Raw genomic sequence first — 15,360 nt, forward strand, 5'->3', positions numbered from 1 at the left:
TAAATTCATGTCCTTTTTGTGCAGTGTTTGATCTCTTTGATGAAAACCTGACTAACATGATCCTATTACTCAGAAAAGAGGAACAAGAAGATTTTAGAGCAATAAGGGGTCTGTGGCATACATAGCACCAGTACAAGGTTTGTTGGGAGTCTCTGAGAGATGTTCTACGTGTGTTTGCACAGCTCCAGGGTAGCATGGGCCCAGCCCAGAAGTGTCTGCTACATCACTTCTCTGGGCAACTATGCCAGTTAGAAGCTGTTCCCTGGGCTCCAGGTATGTGACCATCTTCATTTGTGACACTTCAAATGAACCCAGAGACAAGGATTGGGTACAAGTAAATGATCTGAGAGGGGATTTCAGGAAGGAGGAGTTAGAAAGAGTGAAAAGAAAGGAGGAAAAGCCAGTGAATCTTGTGTAATCGGCATTAGTTTATTTCCTGTTGCTATAATGAAATACCTGAGACTACATAATCAGTAGAGAATAGATCTATTGAGCTCATAATCCGAAGAGCTGGGTAGTCCAAGAGTGAGGTGCGGCATCTGCTTGGCATATGGCAAGAGTTGCTTCTTGCATTCTAAGATGCTGAGACAGAACAACTGAACTGCCTTGAGTCTTGTGATGCTTAGTGTTCATTGTCACCTTAACAAAATTCTAGAGTCACCTGGGAGCTGGGTCTGTGGACATACATGTGGGGCTTATCCTAATGAAGTGGGGATACCAGCCCACTATAGGTGGCATCACATCCTAGGCTGGGGATCTTAGACCATACAAGAAAGATAAAAGGTGCTGAACACCAGCATGCATGCATTTGTTGCTCTGTTCTTTTGACCTCAGATGTAATGTGACCAATTGCTCATCCCAACAGGATGAGTTGTGCCTTCAATTGTGAGCTAATAACAAACCTGTTCTCTCTTAGGTTATTCTGCTCTGCATATTTTAGCCAAGAAAAGAAACTAAGACAGGTCTCCTTTGCTCTTACAGACAGCCAGTTTGGGCAAAAAGGACCCAACTGCTCAGAGATACTTTTTGTCCTTCTGAAAAACAAAAGACTAAGAAATTTATCACAAATAAATACACCCCACTGCTTGAGGGAGTGCCCAAGCAGTCTGCCTGCTTCTTGCCCGAGAGTGGAGGACGAAAGGCAAAGAGACAAGGCAGGCACTTGAGATGGGATGCTGTCGGCTGGCATAAGGACCATTGCCATTTCTACTGCTAAAATCTGGCAAGGGCCAAGGGGATGCAGCATGAAGCACAAAAAGTAACATCGAGAATCATGCATAGGACAAAAATGGTAGAAATGGGAAGAGTGTCCCTCACATTCACACATTCCCAGCGTATGGGCTGAACTGTGAATAAGTCACCTTTTCTCTCATCTTATAAATGAATCCTTCAGGTGAGGTACTCAGTGGCTAAAGGTGCTTGCCACCACACCTGACAACCTGAGTTCACATGGAGAAGAAGAGAACCAATTCCCAAATGTTGCCCTCCAAACTCCACACTCGAAGTGTTGTAGTACACACACACACCCACACATATCTACATAAATAAATAAATGTGGGGGGGTTACCTCCCCATAGTCCTCTTGCTCTCATGCAAGCCACTCACATGAATAGTGCCAGGGGCTTCCTAGACTCTGTGTCTAATCTTAACTGAGCACTCACTACTCAATCCCCAAAGTTACCCTTTAATGTGTCTTGTGGAGACTAAGCAAACTAAGCAAGAAACAGTATGGACTCTTGATAAATAATTAGAATTATTTTTCACTCAGGTGCTTATGACCACTGCTGGCTACCACAAAGCAAGGGGTGTGAAACAGAAAAGCTACTATTGGAGACTGCAGACATAGTCTAATAGTAGAACATGTGCTTAGCAGGTGTAAGGCCTGGGGTTCAATTCATGTCACACACATAGAAAAAGAAAGCTAACATTGTTTTGGATTGAGGCCCAAGATTTTATTTATCCAATAGTAGAGACAAAATTTAACCCCAAATTTAGGCAAATCAATTCCCCAGTCAATAGAGTAAGTGGCTATGGCCTGAGCCCCTCTAGAGATGTTAACTGGTGACGTTTATTTTATCATAATAGAATTGTAGAAATAACCATAGTGTGAAGCACCAAGGAAGAACACTTGGGGGTGACAGGGTCCCTGCAGGTGTCCACAGCCAAAAAATAAACTTCCCTCTTGGGCAATCCATTAGCCCCTACCCCACACAAAGCCAGGTCCTGAGTACTGAAGATACCACCTTGCCAGTTACCACAGTCCAGCACTCCCAGAAGATGAGGAGGGTTGAGTGGCAGGGATGAGGCTAGGCCTCTGCAACCACTGAATAATAGTGCCGGAGTTTGAAAACCTTGGAATGAGCTATTTCAGCTTGGCTAGCTTTTTAGGGCATTGCAAAGAAATTAGATGTGGAGGGGGCAGGTGCAGCAGGGAGCAGCCGCTGGGCCTGGAAGGCTGCCACACCACCTGTGATGGGAGAGAGCCGAGCGGAAGCTCATTAACCATCCCCGGATCATTACCTCCTGCTCCCCAGGGACACAATCACTGAGTGTGGACTTTCAGTTCTAGAGGTCTCTCTTCAAGGGTCCCTGTGGGCTGAAAGCAGGGCTCTCTTCCCAAGAAGGGATGGAAAGAGCCAATCTTCTAGAGAGAGCCATCTGTAATTACTGTTTGGCAGTATAACAAAGCCTGGTGCTTCCTGGAAATATTGTCTTCCCATCTAGGGAAACTGAGGCTGGGGCTCAGAGAGGTAAATTAATTTCCCTAGGCCATACAATTTGAAAGTAGCAAAGGCAGAGATCCAAGAAATCTTTCTGGGTCCCTGGACCATAGTCTCAACTGTTAACACTGCCAGTAGTCTTACAGAACACATTGCAATGGTTCTTGTAGCCAATGGGGGCACCAAGAATGGGGAGAACTGCCCTCCATGACAGGCAGAGACAATAGGGTGAGTGGCCTGGGAAAGCTGGTCAGCACGTGTAGGGCATATTACAGGAGGCACTGGTAATCCTTGTTCAGTAAGCAAGTCCATTCACCTTTATTCATGGAGTGGCTCTGTTTGCCAGGCCCTGGTGGTGGGGAGTTGAATGAGAGTAACTGAGTCCCAGCTCTTGTGGAGAAGGCAAGAGACAGTGTTAAATTCAGTGCCAATAACCTCACAGGGAAGGAAACACACAAGCAAGATGGCATACCCTGGGAAGGTCCTGCAAGTAGATGACAATTGTCTGGAGGCTGTATGGAGTGTTAAGTTACCCCAGGAAAGATCCAGGAAACTGGACACCAAGACAGGGAATAGCCAAAGCCCCAAAGCAAGAACAAACTGAATCATTTGAGATCTGGACAGAAGCCAGGGAGTCTGAAGTTCACAAAGATGGGGGAGCTAGATGAGAAACATCAAGTGTATGGGAATTTCCTTTGTCACCACCCCACCCCAAAGCCAGATGTTCCTTCTCTGTCTCTGCCAGTATCCTTCCAACCCCAGCAAGTGCTCTACCACTGAGATACATCCCAGTCCTCTTTCTGACTTTTTCTTTGGAGTCAGAGTCCCTGAGTTGCCCAGGCTTTGAACTCACTGTAGGGCAGGAAGTGCTTGAACTTCCTGCCTTGGCCCCCTGAGTGGCTGGGGTTCAGGCCTAAACCACCAGGCCTAACAGCAATTCTAAGTTTCTTTACCAGGTTTGTTGAACAGCCTCTGAACTTCAGATGCCTTGCATAGGTCTGGATACAACTGACACTTAACTGAACATCTTTTCTCCTCACTCCTCAATGGCAATGTGGCAACTGTTGGCAGAGTTTGGGTGCCAGGCCCTCTGGTCATCCTGGAGTCAAAAAGTTACACTTAGCTTCCAACAAGATGAGAGCCATGGTATAGCTAGGCTTGGCTCTGCGTAAGAGGTTTTGGGTAAGAAATATGCAGAATTCTAGGCCCTCCTTTGTCTAGACCATTTGTTCTCAACCTGTGTGTCAGGGACCCCTTTGGCAAACCTCTATCTCCAAACATATTTACATCGTGACTCTTAACAGTAGCAAAATTACAGTTATGAAGTAGCAATGAAATGATTTTATGGTGGGGGAGCACCACAACATGAAGAACAGTATTAAAGGTCACAGCACTACAAAGGTTGAGAACCACTGGTCTAGACCCATCTCCCAGAGCCATGTGACTCATTTACACACCTCTCTTAAATGCTGTGTTCCATGAATCCTTCCCTGACCACTCTACCTTTAGCTCCAGCAACTTCCACTCCCTCCTGCTTTACTTTCTGCAGGATGTTCATTCCATCTCACGGTTCCATTCTGTTTACACATTTACCTTGTTCACATTGACCTTGCTGGCTGCCCACCTCTGTGTCACAAGAACATACATTCCTCAATCAATAGTATTTGTTGCAGAAACAAATGAATGAATGAATGGTGTCAGAGCAACATAACTTCTCATGGGACAAGAGCCAAACCATAATTGTGTCCACCCAGTAAAACTGTTTTCATTTCAATAATCACATTCAACAGTTACTGGCTAGCATTTCTTGAAGAAAGCCATTTCAAGGAGTACACTAGTTTTTAAGCGTTTGCCTTGTCATCATTTCTAATTCCTGTTGGCAGGTCTGGAGACATGCTGGTCTTTCAGAGTTCACAGACTTAAACATTGCTGTAATTTTCTGTGTTGTAGGCTTCACCTATGGGACAGAACCAGCCAAAGAAAACCTCAACTCCCATTACCTACATATTGGTAACTTTCCTTTTAAAGACTGAGTTTGAATTAAATATCAGTCTTTTGTGTGAAAAGATTAGAGTATAGATGCCCACCTGGGCTTGGGCCACAGATCTCACAGTGGAAAGCACTGGGCTCATTGTTATGAGACTCAATTGATTTAAAGTTGGTTTCCATATGGACATGAGGCTTTAGCATAGGGGCTCAAGGGCTACACGCATAGTATCTTTCAGATTTTCTCAGCAGTGGCTTAAAATCCTAAAATGATGAGTACTTGAGTATGAGAAGATGGGTGACACCCACACAAGCAGAATGCTGCCTGTTCCTTCACTCCCTGATGACACCCTGCCCTCTACCCCCTCCACTCAGTAACAGCTACTCAGAACATTTAGTAGGAGACTAAAGGCCTGAGACTTTTAGCACACACATTATCCTGTGGCCTCCTTTTCTTTACAATGATTAGTTCAGAAATGAGTACATGACCTGCTCTTGACTATCCCACTGAGCCGTGACTAGGAGCCCTCAAAAGTCCCAAATCAAATCTCATTGAACTGACTTGTGTCTAGAGTCTGTGACTAAAGTAGTCACTATGGCCAGGAGCATATGGGTTTTTGCTCTATGCCCTCCTCCAGAGTCAGAGGGAGGTGGTCCCACTTGGGTTCCAGCTCTCCCAGACTTGTGGAACTGGTATACACTCTCATGGCCACAGGCCCCACTGTGAATGTGAGTGGCAGAATGGGTTAGTAATCTTGTGTGGAGTACTCCCACTAAACATACTAGGCTGCGCCACAAGAGTCACTCGAGAAGCCTGAGCTCCAGAGGTCAAGATCATGGAGTTTTCTCGCAGATGGTGGAAACATGGATAAAATGTGAGCTTAGGCAAGAACCTTGCCTTCTCCCCTCCTCTCCCTCCACTCTCCCAACCACTGCACTACAACATGATAACCAAGAACTGGATACTGGCACAATTCTCCATTCTTTGGAGACTGCACAGTTTACATGTTTTGGTGTGTCCTGGGCATGCAAACCTACAGCATACATTGATTTGTGTGACCACCAGTATAGTCAATATCTATTACCACAGAGCCCCAGTGCTGCCTTCTGCATCCACAGGCATCTGCTTCCTCCTGAACTCTCTTCTCAGTAGCCACCATTCTTCCATTCTCCATTTCTGATGTCTCCAGGATGTTATATAAGAATAATATACTATGAAGCCTCCCTGGATTGACACGGGTATTTTGCCCTCAGCATAACTTCCTTGGAACTCAGCCTAGTGGTTAAACATGTTGACACCTTGTTCCTTGTTTGTTTATTACTGACTGGGAATTCACAGTACTAACGACAGTATGGATGGTTCACAGTCTGTTTAACTATTTGCCTAAGGAGACCATTTGGATTGTTTCCAATTAGGAGCTTTATAAATGAAACTGCTATGAACATTCCTGTACAGGCTTTTGTATGAGCATCCGTTTATACCTCTCTGAGGAAAAACACAAATGGGACATTTGTAATTTTGTAGGAAATTGTCATTCTATTTTTCCACCAGCAATGCCAAGGTTCCTTGGCCCTCCACACCCTCAACAGCATTTAGTGTTATCACTATTTTGTATTTTGGCCATAATAATAGATGTGTAGTATCCTCTTGTTGAGAATTAATTTGCATTTTCTGATGGCTAATGATGTTGAATATCTTCTCACAAACTTTTGCAAGGGAATTATCTTGAGACCATTTTCTCACCTAATACATGGAGGGTTAATGACTAGGACAATAATATTTACTGTACAGAGGTGATGGGTGAGTTCTAGAGAGGAAGCCACTGTATGACTCTCCAAGACACACTAGGAGCTGGGGAGATGCTCAGCTGGTAAGGTGCTGACTGTGCAAGCACAAGGACCTACATTCAAATCCTCCAAATCCACAGAAGAGCCAGGTGCAGCTGTGTATGCCTATAACTGCAGTGCTGGGGAGCAGGGACACAAGGACCCTGGGGACACATGGGCAAGCCAGCCTACCAGTGAGCATTGCGTTCAGAGGGAGCCAGAGGACACTACCTCAAAAAAAAAAAAAAAAAAAAAAAAAAAAAAAGGATGGAAGGAAGATATGCCTCCATATCTCCATATGCACTACACAGACCAGCAGAGGTGGGTGAAGAGGTGTAAACTATAACTATAACTAGTTTGGGCATAGTTTGGGCATGATGGGCACACCTATCATCCCAGCATTAACAAGAGGATTGTAAGTGATGGGGGGAGGGGGCTGGGAGAGGGTATTTCCCTAACTAACTGTTTATATTCCTGTAGAGAAAGTGAAAGACAGAGAGAGAGAGAGAGAGAGAGAGAGAGAGAGAGAGAGAGAGAGAGAGAAAGGAAGGGAGGGAGGGAGGAAGAAATAAAGAAAGAAAAAATTAACAGATCCCCACCCGTTCCTGTTGAGAATTGTCTCCGCATACAACAGGAAAAATATCATGACTTAATATTACAGGGTTGCTTCAAGGATGAGACAGGTAAGACTGGGGAGGAATTAACTAGTGAGTGCTCAGTTCTCTAGTCCCTGGCATTCAGCCTATCAGAGGCTCTGATTAATCCTTGTTCTCTACATTAGTTAGGTCTCAAAATACCTGACAGAAGCAGGTTATTGTAAGGAAGCACTTACTGTGACTCCCCATACTTCAGGGGATATGGCTGACCATGGCAGAAAGGGCATGGCACTGGGTGACTGAGTGTGCAGGACAGGAGCTTGCTGCACAGCTTGTTCATACCTTTGCAAATCAGGAAACAATGAACTTGGACCAGAAGTGGGCCAGACTATTACTACTTCTGGCAGCCATGCCTCTCACCCCAAAGGTTCCATCCACAACCTCTCAAAACACACCAGCTGGGGACCAGCTGTTCAAACATACAAGCTATTTTCACATCCAAACTATAACTTCACCCAGCTGACATTTTCTGCCTTTCCAGCCAATATCCTTCAGTCACTAGAGGCTCTGCTGGGACAGAACATGGAACCCCAGAGATGACTGTTCCTTCAAGGAGCATTGTTCCATCAGGGTGCCCCACTGTTTCCAAAGAAGAAACTAAGGGCTTGGCTGTGGAACAGGGTGAGATCACATTTATCTGAGAAGCTTCCAAATGAAAACTAGCATTTGTACTTATTGCATTTCACCTCCAAATTTGATTACATTTCTCTCCCGCTGTAAATCTGCCTTCCTTTCTGCCAGCTTATTATTAAAGCCAGGATGGAATTGGTGGAGTGATACGTAAAATTTCCATCTTGGCTTTGACATTCCAGCAAGTTACGAACCAATTACAGCTGCTGAGCCTAGGGCCTTGATGAATCGCAGAGCACAGCAAGGGATGGAAGAGGCCAGGGCCCGGAGGGAGGGAGACAGTGAGTTAAGAAACAAAGGCCAATTAAATAAGACCATCCGTTTTAATCTGGATATTTTGCTTTATAGTCACTCTAAACAGAAATGTGAATGGGTCTTGCCCATTTGTGTGAGTGTGGTGTGGGGTCTTGAAGACAATGCAGACCTTTAAATCAGTTTCAGAATCTGAAAATCCTGAAATTCAAAATATCCCAGGAAAGAAACAAACAATATAATGACCTCAAGTGTCATCAGTTCTCATGTAGATGTCAACAAAAAGCTACTGACACGTGCTTGAGGGTTTGTGGGTCTAATGATACCAGTTCTAGCTCTGGGAGCAGTCACCTCTGAGGTTGAGCCCTGACATCACCCTTCAAAGTGCAGGGCCTAAGCTTGACCAAAGTGTGAGGAACTTTGCCAAGCCTCCACTCCTTCATCAGGTAACAAGCACAACAGCCTGCCTGGGCTGGCTAAAGAATGTCGTTAAGATGCCAAGCACGGGGTCCAGCCAGGTGTTCAATAATGTCTGGACAGGGATCCCCAGTTGGATATATGGCCCTAGATACCTAGTTCAAATTAATCGTGCCTGCCTTTCTGTCTTCCAAGACAGTCAGTTTAATTTTACTTTCGCCAGTGAACTTGCTGGTATCCCTCTCCTATGAGCAAATGCCCAATGAAATTCAGTACCACGGACAGCAAAGGTCCTGCCGGCCTGGTTACTGACCAATGGCCCCTTCCTAAATCTGAGTTAGTGCCAGACCACAGTCCTACAGCTATGACTTTCATCATAGAGGTCTTTTAATTCCAAGTTCTCCTTTTGTTTTCCCAGGTGGGGGCAGGACTTCCTTCTAGAAGAAATTTCTAGTCTCCTTTGAGGTCTACTCTGTAGGTAAGATGCTGGGATGGGAAGAGGGAGGCAAGAGTGCCATGGATGGAGAACTAACATCATTTCTGAGAGCAGCCATGTTGGATGAAGCAACAAGACAGGTGAGAGAATACCTACTGCATTCAATGGCCAGGAAAGTCAGGGCCAAAAAGGAGCAACTTTCAATGAGTGAATTAGTGTGGTTCAAGAATAATACCATGAGCAGTGAGTGGACACAGCACATCCTTCTTCCTGGAACAAGAGATATTCAGGAGAAGGTAGGTCATGTCAACCCACCAACATGCCCATCTAGAAAGCAGGGCAACAAACAGAACAAGGCTTGGATTAGTGGGAGAGGAGGAGTGTGGCAAAAATGTAAACATTTGTTTACCTTTCCTCTCCTTCGATCAGTCTCGACTAGGACATGGGGAGTGGAATTCTAGCAAAGGTGGTTGTGATTATGAGCACTGTGGGGTTTCCCAAGAGAGAGGAAAGTCCCCGGGTGTTCTCTCACTCCAGTCTTATGTTTCTCACACTACAACAATAGCTGGGAGGACAGGTCAAAATTGTGTACGTCTAAAGGAAAGATCTCTAGTGAGTCACAGGATGTACCTGGGAGAGTCTCAAAAGATGTGTTAGTTTGGAGTATCGGGTCTTGGGTCTTGATCTTCAATCCAAAAAAGGCAGAAAGCAATAGCCATGGACAGCATAGCTCTGCTTGGCAGCGATCAACACCTGCTAATTCATTTGCAACATTTGACTCCTAGGAACACCTGCTCCTCTGGTCCCTGAACACCTGATGTTGTCCTTGAAACCAGAATACCAGCTTTCCAGGGAGGAGACAGCAACCAAAGCAGCTGGCAGAAGTCCCAACGAACCCTCCCTCCTGCTCCCAGCTTGTTACCTTTGCTGGAGAGGGTCAATGCATAGGTTGCTTCCTCCTTCCCTCCACACCTGAGGGTCTATGTGGCCTGTGTTCTAAGTGATCAGATAGGTGCTTCAGGCCAGAGGAAAGGATTTCTGCTTAATTCTCTGATTCTTTACACCATTGCTTCTAAATCTATACTAAGTCGTTTTGGAAAAGTTTTCCTAGTTGTTCCTATATCTCTGTTCTCAAAACATGTTCTCAAAACATGGCCTGGGAGAAGCAGCCTCTTGGATCTTCCCTGAAATGTCAGATCTTAGGCTCCAACCCTATCCTACTGAAACTGAGCTGGAGTTAGGGCCAGTCTCTAAAGGAATCCTTGGGGACTGAAGCTGCATGAAAAAGCCATATCTGTGTGAAAGATTCTCCTGGATGACAAACTGTTTGAACTTAGTGGGTACGAAGATTGGGGAGATGGCTTTTCATGTAAGCATGAAGGCTTGAGTTCCCTACCCAGAACCCACATAAAAGTCAAATGTGATGGTGTGCACTTATAATCCAGGAGCCAGGAAGGCATTCATAGGAAGATCCCTGGAGCTCACTGCCAACCAGCCTAGTCTAATTGATGAGCCCCGAGGTCTAATGAGAGCCTCTCTCTTAAAAATAAATGAATAAATAAATAAACAAAGTTGACTCTGGGGACTGACACCAAGGCTGACCTCTGGTATCCACACCCACACATGCACATAAGAAAGAACTTAGTAATTATGGAAAGTCTGGATGTTGCAGATCAAGAGGCAAAATTCTCTTGGGCTATCTTTAATTCTCTTAAATGCCACTTACAACCCACATTTTCTTAGAAAGTTTTGAAAATTTCATACAATGTATTTTGATCATAGTCACCCCTCCCCAAACTCCCACAAATCTACTCATCCCCTCCTCTAACAACCCAACTTTATTCTTATTTTTTTTGACTCAACAAGTCCAATTTGTGCTGGCCACATATTGTCAGATATGTGGCCATCCACTGGAGTGTGGTTGATCTACCAATGGCCATTAAAGAAAACTGACCCCCTCCCTCTAACAACTATCAAATACCAATAGATTCTCAGGTAGGGATGAAGCACTATACTAAAGCTTGCTTAAGTGTTGTACATACTGCCACAACCACTGTGAATCCATATGTGCAACTGCACTGTTGTGTCTGGAAAAGAGTGTTATCTCCTTATAGTCATCCATGGATTCTATCTCTTACATTCTTCAGAAATGATCCTAGGTGGGGGGGGGGTGATAGAAGTGTCCCATTTAGGGCTAAGTACTCCACAGTCTCTTATTCTCTGTGCCTTTTGCCAACTGTGACTTTGTGCTAATCACTCCCACATCAACCCATTCCTCATTACCTTCACCTCTTCAGATCTGCCTCTCTCCACAAGAGATGGACTTCTCTGCCTCTGTCTATATGTCTCTCTTTGTCTCTCTGTCTCTCTCTCTCCCATGTCCTACCATATATTTGCTCACCATAATGGCACCTGACTGCCCAGCATCCCTTCGTAGGGCAAATATCTCAGGGTGTGAGTCTCCATTTCTGCTTGTTTGGTTTTCATGGTGCAGGTTTGTAGTGTCTTCTCCCCACCTAGGGCAAAATGCTCTCTTTATCTCTTTATGCCACTGCATTCTATCTTCCTTTCCTTGAAAGCCATGATCCCAATGTCCCCTGATTAATTTCCTGACCTCCATGGGAATCCCAAACGAAACACATGCACCTAAAGATTCAAAGCTAACATCTGCAAATGAGGGAGAACATGTGATGTATCTTCTGGGTTTGGATAATCTCACTCAGAATAATTGTTTCCAGCACTTACCTGTGAATGGCATAATTTCACTTTTTCTAAACAGCTGAATAATACTCCATTGTGTAAATGTACCACATTTTCATTATCCATTCATCAGTTGATTGACATCTGTTTGCATTTCCTGGCTATTGTGAATACAGCAGCAATGAACATGGGTAAGCAGGCATCTCTGTAGTAGGATGTAGAGTCCTTTGGGTATGTACCCAACGCTATAACTAGATCACATGGTGAGTCTTTCTAGTGTTTTGAGGAACCTGCACCCCGATTTCCATAGTGGCTGCAGCAGTCTGCAATCCCACTAGCAGCTACTAAATATTCCACTTTACCCACATGCACACCAGCATGTGTTGTCTTTTGGGTTTGTTCTGGTTTATCTTAGCCATTTTGAGTGGGGTAAAATGAAATCTCAAAATAATTTTAATTTGCATTTTCCTGATGACTAAGGATGTTGAACATTTTAACAGTCTTGCTCAGCCATTTATACTGAACCTTTTGAGAATTCCCTGTTTAGTTCCATGCTCCAGCTTTTAACGGTGTTATTTGTTTTCTTGATGTTTAGTTTACCTTTTGGCTATCAGGTAAAAAGCCTTTTCAGTGTATTCATTTAACAAACATTTAGCTTCTACCAACCCCAAAGTAAAAATGTCTTCAGATGGCATCTGAGACCCATACAGAAATCTCTCTGCTTGGCTGTGACTTGTCTGTCTGATATCCTGACCAAGGGTTTTTGCTAAATGCATTGATGTATAACTTTATTTTCTTCTGTGGCTAAGGAAACTACATGTAATCTCCCACAGCAGAACAGGTCATGAGGGCAAATTGAATCCATTTCCTGGGCCTTGGTCACTCACATATGGCTCAAAATAAACTCTCTTCTTCCCTCTAGGGCAAGCACTGTGCTTGTAAGGACATCCTTTTCAGGTGATTTGAAAGCACCTCTTTCTACAGGAAAGACAGAAAGAGGAAAGCTAGACCACCACTCAATTGGTCACCCTGACTGGTAGTCTCCACTCTAGAGCAGTGTTCTCAATCTTCCAAATGCTGTGCCCCCCTTAACACAGTCCTTCATGCTGTGGTGACCCCACAACCATAAAATTACTGTCATTGCTACTTCATAACTGTAATTTTGCTAATGTTATGAATTGTGAATATCTGATACACAGATGGTCTTAAGTGACCCCTGTATAAAGGTTTTTCGACTCCTTCAGAGGGTTGCAACCCACAGGTTAAGAACCACTGCCCTAGAAACTAGTCCAATTGGTCACCCTACTGGTAGTCTCCTAGATTAGGTCCATATTTTTCCTACAACAAAAAAATATATATTTGGACAATCTTTCACGTGAGCCCACACAAGGATTTCTCCAGAACACATTTGTAGAAATAGAATTGCTAGAGTGGATAATGTACACAGCAAGATGCTAATATGCATGCAGAATGGACTTGCTGAAGGGGTGCATCAACTCAGATTCCCAGCATCAGAGATGAAGAGCTGTGCCCCGCCTGCCAGCCTCTCCAGCATAAACCAAGTATTCTCAGTGCTCTCATTTGCTCTTCCCATCTAAAAGGTGGAGATGATGCTGTGTGTTGATTTGCATTTCTTTCAGCGGGACACTTAGCACCTTTTCTTATGGATATCAGCTATTTAGGAACTACTGCTTTCTGCTTAACTCTGTTTGCAACAATCAAGATGCCTGACTCTGTAATTCTGAAAAGAGAAGAAAAGGAAGAAGACACTAGGCCCCCTCTCTCCTGTGAAATACAATCTGTCTAAGGACACAAAAGTTTGAGGGTCATATGTAGGGTAACAGGTTTGCACAGGGTAATGACATCCCAGAACAGGGGACATATATAGTGCTACAACTGTGGAAGTCCCCGACAAACCCTGGTAAAGTGTCATTGCACTGACTGATTTGCTCAGGGCACAAAACAAAACCACAGCCAGCCTCAAGTTGGGGCCCCCAAACCGCTGACCTCCAGCCCAGACTTGCCTCTTTGTCTCAAGCACCGGTCCTGCAAAAACAGAGACACTGGGTTTGGGTAACTGCTGCCCCATTCAGTCTCTCCCAACTAAATGAGAAGCTCCTGCATGTGTGTGTGTGCACACACGTGTGTATGTGTATGTATGTATGTTGAAAGACTTTTGTACCCGGATATTAAATCTCTCCTCCAACACAGCCAATCAAGCTGAACCAAATTAAGAATTAAAAGTCCAGGTTTAATGAATAAAATGCTCCCAGATGGTATCCTGACCCCCAGGGAGAGGAGACAAGGAGAAGGAACCAGAAAACCCCATGGCCTTTCCTTGAGAGGCTGTTTAAATACCCTGCAAGCCTGGTCACAGGCATCTCCGGAGAGGAGCTGCCCTTTAATGGGCAGAGACTAGGTAGGGTTTGGAGTTAGCCCCCACCCTCAAACCTAAGGCAGAGCTCCACCCAAATGTGTGTGTGTTTAAAGGCATGTGAGTTTACAAGTACATACACCATGTTAAAACCAGAGGAGGATTTTTGATATCTTCTTCTATTACTCTTATTCACTTGAGACAGGGTTTCCCACTGAACTGGGGGCTGCCTGGTCTGCCTAGGCTGGCTGACCAGCAAGCATCCGGGATCTGTCTCCACCAGAGACTGCTAGTGCTACAGTCATTTTCAGTCAAGCCTGGCTTTTTAACATAGGTTCTAAGGAGTTGAATTCAGTTCTCATGGTTGCACAGTGAGTACTCTTGACCACTGAACCATCTCCCTAGCCCCACCAATACCACAGCAGATCAGTTGGGACATGTCAAGAACAAAGGACAACAAAAAAGATTGGTCATTCTTTCTCCCATGAGAGTAAGAGCCAGAACCTGGACAGTTGGCACAACTGCCATAAGATACAGAATTCCATGGACCGTCACCAGCGGGAGTTAAAACATACTACATGCTCACTCCCAAAAGGCCCTGGCCCTAACCCAAGGCTGAATGTATTGAGACAGAATCCCATGTTCTGTGTGATAATGGCTTTGTCTACCTACACTGTGCAAATTCCCACAAAGACTGTAGTGGCTGGTGATATGTTCTGGTGTTACTGTAGCCCTTATGGTCTCTCCTGTCCTTTAAGACATAGAGACAAAGGACTTTCCATGAGTTTACCCCAACAGGAAATTGTAGTGAGATATTCACCCTCCTCTCACCTGTTGCACTGACCATGCCCATTGGGGTGGGGACAGGTGCAATGTGACCTGGGAGAACTATATCCAGGTCGGGGACCCAGAGCTCTCTTGCTTCCTGGTTTGAGACAGAGAGCATCCAGAGGCATCCTAGGGACTGGAACCTGCTGGAGGTCATCTCTCTCTGTTGTAAGCTATTTCTCCCTGAATAAACATCTATTCAGCCTATCTGTATTCCCCCAATCCTTATTTTTCCACGATAAGACATCTGAAGAGCATATCTTTTACTCTATAAATCATAAATCACTTGCAAAATTCAAACTGCTTCCTGATGGTGTGGGGGTCTCTGTGAGTCACGATACAAAGCACATAGACTACCAATTAAGAAAGTGCTTGACCATCACTGTGGACTCAGAGGCACTAGATGGGGCTATTCCCAAACCTCACCCCAAAACTAAAACACCTTTGCCTTGCTCTGGCCTCTTGTCTTTAGAGATCACTAGGAGCTCGGCTGTGGTGTCCCCAGGCCAGGTACCAATCCTCTCGCAGCTCACC

The sequence above is a fragment of the Phodopus roborovskii genome, unplaced genomic scaffold (genome assembly GCF_943737965.1).
Source record: "Phodopus roborovskii unplaced genomic scaffold, PHOROB, whole genome shotgun sequence".
NCBI lineage: Eukaryota > Metazoa > Chordata > Mammalia > Rodentia > Cricetidae > Phodopus > Phodopus roborovskii.